Below are 9,597 nucleotides of genomic sequence, written 5' to 3' on the forward strand. Positions count from 1 at the left end.
CACGTGGCAGGACGTGACGTTCACACTCGAGAACACTGCACAGATGTGAACCGCTGGCACCAGCGAGATGAAGTTTAGGCACAAAATCAAGCATCTGAAGTATTACCTGCAGGGTTTTACTTGCTGTCTTCGCAAAGCATAAAATCTCAGTTTGGAGACTGTGAATGAATAGTGGGGATGAAAAAAGGCATTTCTGCAATACTTCAAAAAGAGTCAGGCTTCCAGAGTGTTCTCTGCATGGTGACAGATGGGAAAAAGTCAAGCCAAATTAATGGCAGGCATGAATTTTAAAAGTATGAGTTAATATGCATTAATGACCTCGGTACACTCTCACATCTGTAGCTACAGTAAGCTTAAATTTCCTCATTTCCATTCACTTCCAGCATTAACTAAATTAAATTTAATTAAGTGTCCATGCTGAAATTTAACACCATTTCTGACATCAAATTTTACAACTCATTCTTAATTAACATTTCTGAATTTTTCTCCTGAGATTGCAAGTATATGATCATCTATCCATCTAAACAATCCATGAATATTAATAAAATATTTATCTGATTGCACTACCCTAGTAACTAGGAAAACTTCTCAACCTTAGAACATGTAGTTCATTGAAATGCATCGGTGTTGTCCATCTGAAAAAGGAGTGTTTTGCAAAGTGATTTACAAACTGATAAGAACTTTCCATAATTGAGAGCGGAAAGGCAGAAGGGAGCTAGGCCACACAGAAGGGAGCTATGCCACACTTGAAAATTAACTTGATTTTTACCTCAGGTGCAGACTTGAAGGAGTTCCCCTTGATTTTTGAAAATGGACTTCTAACCACATTTGAAATTTCTGAGCCGCATCCATGGGACCTAAAATAGTGCTAGTCCACACCCACGCTACATTATAAAAGAATAAAATAGAAGACAGCAAGTAGTGACTGCTCTGGAAACTAGCAGAGAAATCTAAAGAAAATGAGATTCCTTCCATGCAGCTCTCCCATCCCTCTGCAGGTTTCAGATCCCTTTGTTAAAAGCAGGCAGCCTTGCCGCCAGCTCGGCATAGTCAGCACAGCAACAGTCCATGCACACAACACACAGGCCACTGCTCAATGCCAAGTCTCCATCACCTTTTCAGACTCCTCAGTCCATAGGTGAGCTGCTCATTTTGCCAGATTCAAGACAGCTGTTCTTTAAACACACGTTAAATTAAATTTGAAGAGCCTGAAAATGCAATGATCCCTCAGTCCCCACTTTGTATCATGAGCAGAAAGCCTGACTAACTCATCACACAAGTCGTTCTAAATTAAAGTGTCCTTCCAGCATTGTTCTTCCTTCTTTTCCAGCTGGGCACTCTCACATCTCTCAAAATACCTTTTCATGTTACTGGCACAAGCAACATTTATTTCTATTGATGCTATTTTTGCCTTCGGGAATCCCCCTGCCTCCAACACTAAAACACATCCTTGGGATAATTTCCTGCATCTCTGATCCCGATTCCTTCGGCCTGAATCCCCTCTCTGTTCCACTAAAATCTGCCCCTGCAGCATTTGTTGAAGGTAACTCATAGCATGTCACTTACTGGAGAGGAGATTCCCCTCCACGATGTGTTTCATTCAGACAGGTGCAAGGCAGCTTCCTAAGCAGAGTTACAGACTCCGTAAAATACATGCTATCAAGCTCTGGAAGGAATTTGTAAAGGCACAACTGGTCGCTCTTTTATGATCTTCCCAGGAAAGCTCCACTCCTTCATGGACATAAGCATTTGGGAAAAGTGAATTTCAAGATTGCAAGAGCAACTGTTAATAGGAAATGAACTTCAAATTCACAGACACAAGTATCTGGATGAGAGCAAAATCCATCCAGCACTTTCTAGACTCTCATAAAACATATATAGGATTTCAGTCAGACTTGCCTGTGAAAAATCAGTACAGAGGAGCCAGAACACAACTTTCCACCCCTGCTCCATTTCTGCTAATGGACCTCACTTACAAAGTGCCCAACTCCCCAACAATTCTTTACCCTGAATTTCTGCTCGAGAAATAAGAGCAAACAACACAAAAGAAAAACCCCATAGTTTGGTCCCAACAATTACAATCTTGTAAATCCAAATCTCTAATTTCCTGAAGACCCCTTGCAAGCACGAAGGATGGCAGGATTACAGTCGGGTCATAGAGACAATCAAGCAATAACACAGTGATTATCCATCTCTGGGCCAAAGTAAAATCTTTAAGTTATGCAGAACTATACCCTGGGGGAAGGAGAAAAAGGAACCAAAAACCAACCAAATAAATACACATAACATCCCAATTTAGCTAATAACTGATCATGCTCAAATTTTCAGTCTTGCTAGGCAGTGCAACTCATAGCATGAAGGTATCTCCTCTGAGCCATCAGAGAAGATTTTTATTTATTTATTTGTTTAAAATATGAACAAATGGCTTTCAAGATGCTCTGTGCCTGAGCCGCTCTGTTCAGAAGGCACAGGGAGCTCTACACTACCCCTCCACTCAAAGCGCTTCCTGAGGATTCTGTCTTACAAACAAATGTTGAAAAAACAGAAACTCATTACTTTGGTATTGTGAGTTGAATGTTATTTCAAGATAAAAAGCAGCTCCTTGAGATTAGTCATCTGCAGGGGGAAGCCATGACCGCAGATCTTTTAGTCCCCGGGAGATCCATTTTAGAAAGTAGCTATCATTGTTGCAAGATTGCTTCGGCAATTTCTACTTTCATCCCATTGAGTGTCAACACACTCTCCCCACAGACTAGGGACTCTGCTGGCACACACAGGGTATTTGCAGAAAATCCAGTGAAGGCAGTCAGGCTGATTTGAACCTCTTTGATTTTCTAATCAGCGAACGCTGAATTACAAAGATAGAAAGCAAGCCAGAATGCATATTAAAAAAAAAAAATAATCTCTGCTGTCAACAACTTCTATTTTTCTGCGAAATTTTACAGTTGAAAATGCAAACTGCTTCATTCCTCATAAGCAGGAGTAGATGCAGTATTTATGAGGGGAGCACTAGCTTGCTTCCAGTTTCTCTCAGCCCCAGGAATCCCAGGCACAAGCCCAGGCTCCGTAACAAACATGCCTGCCAGTATCACAGGAGCTGCTGAACCAAGATCGGTATGCAACGTACAGACAGACTGCCATCCTGTGCTGGACGCATTTAGGTTTTCCGCTTCCTCTGGCAGCACAGAGGTATGTACCAGCAAGCAGCTTTGCTCAGTTTATTCTCTGTAGCTGCCAGTTGCTGAAGGAAACACACATCAGGAGCACACAGAAATGTTAGCACAGTCTGGCAGAGCTCTCTTCTTCTACCAGTACAGACAGACCGTTCCCAGGCAAAGGCATCTGGGGCACAGTAGTAAATGTAAAAAAGCAGAAGCCTTCCTGCCCTTCAGCATCCTGTTGGTAAAAGGGGGGATATTCTGTGCAACATTTCTATCTTAAATAAAGAACTCACCTTTTTTGAGCTATTAGGAGAAGAATAAGCAAGATGCTGTGCTGCAGCCTTCTGTGCAACCTTTGTTTGAGAACAGAGGTTGTGGTAACTTGTGAGCAACAGATCATGAGCAAGTATTTAAGATCATCTGACAACTTGCTGGCAGAGCTGTACGTTCAGAGACACCCCAAGCCAAGCACCCAAGGCAGAAACTCAGCAGGCAGCTTCCAAACACTGCTGAGGGACCAGCCAACCTGAGCTAAGCAAAGGCACGGCTCAGGACCTGCTGAGACAAAAAACTAGAGGACAGACCTCCTACGTTGCACAGAGATGCTCAGTCACGCAGCCCTGTTACTAGTTTCACACATGAATTCCTTGTAGCTCATAGGAGCAAATTAGATTTCATACTCAAGATCTGCAAGTGAACATGCAGCCATACAGACACTCCACTTGAAAGGACCTGTACCAACCCCAGCACCAGCGAATACACCCAGAAGCACACATGCAGTCTACTGATACATGTTGAGAGGCACACGCACACTAAGTACATGCACTTCTTGCTGCTTTCCAGCATCCTTCAAACTAAGGGATCTATCTTGCAGAGCTGAAATCGTGACAACAGGTAGGAATGGGCTTAAGTGCTGCCTTAAAACAGTTAAGTCACAGCTTCGCAGACCTAATTCTGGACCCTCCTTTTTATCATCATTCACCTTGTTACTCCAGGAATCAGAAGGAAAACTCACCTGCAAGAGGAACAAGCAGGTGTGCATTCACATTGGTACCATTGGTGAACCTCAGGGAGGGTGGAGGAAGCTTTCGGTTCACATCTCACTAAAGGCTGAACTGCAGTGCACGTTTCAGAAATGCAGCAAAGCTTGATTTTTACCTACAAGCAAGTGGCTCAAATATATACGTTTTTTCAAGGTTTTTAACCACACAAGTGATTAGAGCATCTGATAACAGTGATTCCTGATGGCTAAACATCTAAGAACACTTTATACTGAAAGCATCTCATTTCATCTTCGAGTTTTTTAATCAGGACAATTATCATTAAAAGAACATTCAAAGTAATCACTTATATTTCACACTTCACAGACAAGTTACCAGTCAAGCAGCACAGACTTCAGCGCCTCCGAAGTCACTAGGAGTTTTAGTCAATCTCCACGTAAGCTCAATGAAAACGTTCTCCAAACACAAAGATCTCCAGCAGTCGGGGCACCTTACACTCAGAAACCAAGCCCATCCTCAGTGAAGCAGTTACAGTGAAAGCTATAATATGTAGGTCAGCAGTCTAAGAAGGGCTATGGCTAAGACAAAGTATCAGATTGATTCATAATGCTCTTTGATTGCTAATCCTGTGCAGAATTGTGATTTACATCACTCTAGCAAAATCTGAGGGCTATGGAACAGGTTCATGCATTTTGTAAAAGATCATCAAAACGATTCTGTCAGACCTTTTATCGAGATCTTTATGAATGTCGAGAATGGAAAAATGACATTTTCACTGAGGGCTGTGTGCACCGCTGAGCCTCTCCTGTGGAAAGGGAGGAGGACCATGACTCCACTGCATCATTTCTGTCCTTTCAAAAGCTGACAATCCAGCAGACCAAGCAGGTCAGGAGAAGCACAGGAGGTGGAAGAACTTGAGTTCAAACATCTCCTCTATGCCAGCCAGCCTGACAGCAAAGGGCAGGACAAGCTGATGTGGATTTTGGCCAGCACTCGTTATCATCCTCTGCCTCCTCCAGCCTGGAGCAACACAGAATCAGGGAGAGACGTGTGCTTCCCAAGTGTCTGTGGTTAAGATGCCTGTGTGGGCAGCATCATGCATGCACCTCGTTTGGCAAAGGGCTGCCCTTCAGCGGGACATCTATCCTCTGACAGAGGTAGGCAGGGAAATAAGCTTCTGAATATACAGTAATCTGCTTCTGCAGCCGAGTTTCTCTTGTACCACAGTCTCAAGGACAGAGTTAAAGATATGAAAGATTACTGGCTGCATCTGCCTCACCATTCATTAGACCACCTCTGGCCATCTCATACCGGCACCTCTAATTCCTCCCATGCACTTTCAGCTCCTGCAAGTGAGGATTCTGCCAGCAATTGCTTCAAATCAAGATTTAAGTACTTGTCTATTTTGTCCCTAGAAAACGAAGTCTCAGTGAACGACGCTGTACCTCCATTTCCACAGTTTGGTTTTAACCAAGTTACAGAGTATTTGCAAACAAACAGTAGTCATCAGAGCAAGCCGCCTGCTTATCAAAACCTCATCAACAAATATTTGTTTGCTCAGGAATTAGGCAGAGATAATCATGTTTTCCTCCTGTTTCTGAAATTTAACCTCTCATTTGCTGTCAGCAAGAGATGCATACATGCCCAGCTGAGCACAGCAGCACCACTGATAATGTGGGAGCTTGCTGCACAGAGTGTCCATCCCCATTTTCAGGCCAGCCACCACTTTTGCCGGAGGCACACATTTAGGCAGAGGATCCCATGATATACTGCGTATGAATGCAGACCAAAATAAAGCTCCTTCTGCAGTACTTTGCCTACCTAAGGGGAGCAACAATAAGATGAAGGAAAGCAAGCCAATGTATAGATTTATCTGGAGCCAAGCTGCAGCCCCACGAGGCTGCCCCATCCCCAGCACCCGCGGCGGCTGTGCCGGAGCTCCCCGAGCATACACACCCTGGCACTGTGGAGCTGCTTGTCTCTGCAGCACCATCACCTCCAGCAGCAGCAAACCAATTATTAGCTAAACCAGAAGAAAACGGATGATTTGTCTAGACTCAGCACCTGCATCACCTCCAAAGCAGCAGCTTATGCCGAGGCAAGGAAGTTGGCTGCCCAGAGCAGAGGAGACCTGGAGAAAGGCTGCCTGCCCTCGGAAGTCCCCGTGCCTGCTAACTCCAGTCCCCAAGCCCTCACCCTCCAACAGCAAAAGCTGCAGCTAACAGGAAAAGTTTGCCTCATTAGACGCTCTTGGCCTCTGTCCCAGGGGCCTTCTGGGGAAGATTCTTCCTGGGAATATTCTTCCTCCTGGGGAACTTGCAGCATCACTCATGTCTATACGAACTCCACAGTTACTCAAAGCTTCACTTAAACCTTCCCTGACACGGTGACCCAGCCAAAAGAGCACAGTTATGAAGTGCAAGAGATGTGTGCCTGGACCCTAGCAGATGAGGACAACTCCCCAAGACACACGACTAAGGCCAATAACCAGGTTTTGCAGCAAAAGCTGAGGACAGAAAACTGTCCCCTTCCCCCCCTGGTAACACATTTCAGGTAAGCCTGCCCCACGCTGCTGGGGTCTCCTTCCACTGACTCCCGTGCAAGAGCAGGAGGATGGCACAGGCGTGCATCACAGTGCTCCCAGATATTTAAGGTTACCCCAGCTCAGGAAAATTATTCCAGTCCTTTGTATAAAGAGAGTTATAAAATCCCTTTAGGTTAGCTACCAGCCTTTCAGGCAAGTGCAGCCGGGTGAGCGTGCCACTGAGGAAGGAGTCGCACATTGTGAGTTAGATTCCTTCCTCACACATTAATAGGCAGCTCTGGTTTCTCACTCCCTCACAGCCAAGAAAATCTCCTGCTACATCCAGCTGCCCTGTGATGGCACCTTTTCCCACTCAGATATTTTTGTTTTGACACTGTCAGTGATTAGATCCAGTTGCAGCAAGGGGTTATGGAAACAGCAGCAGTTTCCATTCCTTTACGTTCCTGGGTCCCCGTCTACTGCCCCGATTTGTCACAGCGGGCTCTAAATACAGCAGCTGAGATTTGCCCCGAAAGAAAACACTAGCGCATGGCAACACAGGAAACACGTTAAACATTATTTTTCCTCTCCGTAGTCTGACCTCCTGTAAGCTGTTAAAAACGAATCTAGCTACTCCTAAAATGATTTACAGCGTAGATCCCTTGCTACAACTCGTGGGTCTGCACGGACTGCCCCACGCCAGCACGGGTCAGCTAAATTGAGAGAATAAGCACGACTACGAGGAGGCGAAGGGCTGGAGGCACAGGGTGCGTTTTCCGTTGCCGTTATCTGCCTCGTCCCCCGCCCGACCTCCCTCGGTGCCGGCCCCGGGCGGGCTCCGCGGCCGGGAGCGGGGCAGCTGGGTTTTCTGGGGGCAAAGCCCCGCCGAGCAGCGCCGGGGCCGGGGCCCCGCCGGGATGGCCAGGCGAGGCGGGGGGCGAGGGGCGAGCAGCCCGCGCAGCCACGGCCATAAAAGTTGCTATTTATGGGATTGCAAGAATAGGAAAAAAAAATAATGATAATGATAAGAAGAATTAATAAAGTTACGCCGCAGCAGAGCTGGCGCTTGTCGGTCAAGGCAGCGCCCCGCGTCGCTCACTCGAGCCCACCCGCCCCCCGTGGGTCCCCCCCGGCCCGGCCCCGCCGAGACCCCCGGGGCTGAGCTGGGCGGGGGGGCGGGGGGGCGGCGCGGCCCTGCCCGCCCCCCCACGGCACCTGCGCCCCGGCCCGGCCCCACCGCCCGCTCAGTCACTCACCGCCGCCACCCGCCTTTGTTGCCGCCGCGGCATTTAAGCGCCGCTCCCGGGCGCGGCGCTGCGCTGAGGCGGCGGGGCGGGGGCCGGGGGAGGCGCCGCCGCCAGCCCGGCGGGAACGGGGCAAGCGGCCCCCGCCCCGGGTGAGGAGAGAGCGAGCGGCACCGAGGGGGGGCTGGCACCGGTCAGAGGCTCCGGGCGGCTGCTTTCCTAGAAAGAACCAGTCATTGGGAGCAGGGCAGCGGCGCCACAGCATCCTCCTCCTCCTCCTCCCGCCACGGCAGAGCTGCGGAGAGAAGCGGCTGCCGGTGACCAGCAGACCCGCAGCCCGCCCCCGCGGCGCCTCCTGGCCGCACCTACCTCCGCACCCCGCGGGAACGGCGGGGGCCCCGCGCCGGGAAGCCGTTAGCGGGGCTGCAGCGGGACCGGGGACACCGGCCGGAGGGAGGAGCGCGCCGGGGGAGGGGGGTCTTCCTCGGTGTTCTTGCCTGGGAGAAAGTTTCCGCATCCCCCTGCAGAAGCCCTGGGGTGGGAGCACAGAGCGCCCGTCTCTGCCCGCCTGCCTTCAGCGAGCTTTTGCTGGGAACACACCAAAAGCGATCGTACCGCTCTTACAAACGCAGGCAGAGACTTGGCTCCAGCAAAGCTGCCATCTATCTCGATTACTACAGGCTTATTTTGAATATAACAACACATATACACCCATAGTTTATTAGCAAGACACGGACGGCCTCCCCAGCACTCATTTCACTGCTCCCCCCCTCCGGGAGAGCCCCCCCGGCCCAGGGCTCCATCCGAGCCAGCCCCAGCATCCCTGGGTGCCGGCGGGACAGGGCACGTGTCCGAGGGCTGCCCGCTGCACAAAAAACGGGGCTCACGGCTACTTCCTGGCTTAAACTAGGTTCAGGCTTTAATCACTTTCACCTTCTTCTATTTCACTTCTATTTTGCTGTCAAAAATACAAGCATGAGCAGGGGTCAGTGTGTGTAAATACATTTTTCAAAGTTGTGTACTAATTAGGGTCCAGGCAAGCTAACATGATTATTGTTACCATAAAAGCTTGAACTCTGGAACAGGAGAGACCCTGGCCGTGTAAGCCCAAACAAGAGTCCTGCTTAAATCGGCACCATTCCCCACTGGGGGGGCAATCAGGGCTGCAGAACACAGTGCACTGTACCCACCCTGCCTGCTGCACTTCCACTGCTCAACTGGAAACAGCAAGCAAACCGTTTCTGGGGTGTATCCATGTTTTTCCACCTTGAAAGCAGTCAGCTTCTGGTCTGGGGTCATATTCTACAAGTCTGTGTCCAAACTCAGCATTTCGCTGTGCGTTACTCCCACCTCGGCAGCAGATGATGTTCCCCTGCACGTGGAACTCTCCGCTCCCACCAGAGTAAGGCCTTCCCAAGGGCTCTCCGACGTCAGAGGACATGAAACATCTGCAAGGACACATAAAGTATTTTCAAATAACCCCCCAGGAAAGAAATAACCCGCAGCACTATTGCAGAATGCAGGGTGACATTGCAGCACTGTGCTCTCCCCAGGTGCTCCTGTTACAGCTGGTACCAGTCTGAGCCTGGTGCCTGGGGAGAGCTGAAGGGGGAGACACAGATTTCATGTGGGATGCAGCCGATTGCTGGTGCTTCTCCCTGGCTGCA

At 48.9% G+C, this 9,597-nt stretch overlaps 1 protein-coding gene across 5 annotated transcripts in view; it reads right to left on the minus strand.

The window, feature by feature from the left end:
* Nucleotides 1-8,057, minus strand: part of ST6GAL1 (ST6 beta-galactoside alpha-2,6-sialyltransferase 1) — a 47,204-nt gene extending 39,147 nt beyond the window's left edge. For 2 of the 5 annotated variants that reach the window (XM_074877770.1, XM_074877776.1), the window contains exon 1: nucleotides 7,943-8,057. The gene's annotated coding sequence lies outside the window, so the exon portion shown is untranslated. Of the gene's footprint in view, nucleotides 1-3,454; nucleotides 3,639-4,537; nucleotides 4,684-7,901 lie in introns of those variants that run through there. The other 3 variants (XM_074877775.1, XM_074877773.1, XM_074877774.1) reach the window with 3 other exon arrangements.
* Between the last annotated feature and the right edge of the window lie 1,540 nt (nucleotides 8,058-9,597).

Source organism: Strix uralensis, chromosome 9 (genome assembly GCF_047716275.1).
Source record: "Strix uralensis isolate ZFMK-TIS-50842 chromosome 9, bStrUra1, whole genome shotgun sequence".
In the NCBI taxonomy this organism is placed as follows: domain Eukaryota; kingdom Metazoa; phylum Chordata; class Aves; order Strigiformes; family Strigidae; genus Strix; species Strix uralensis.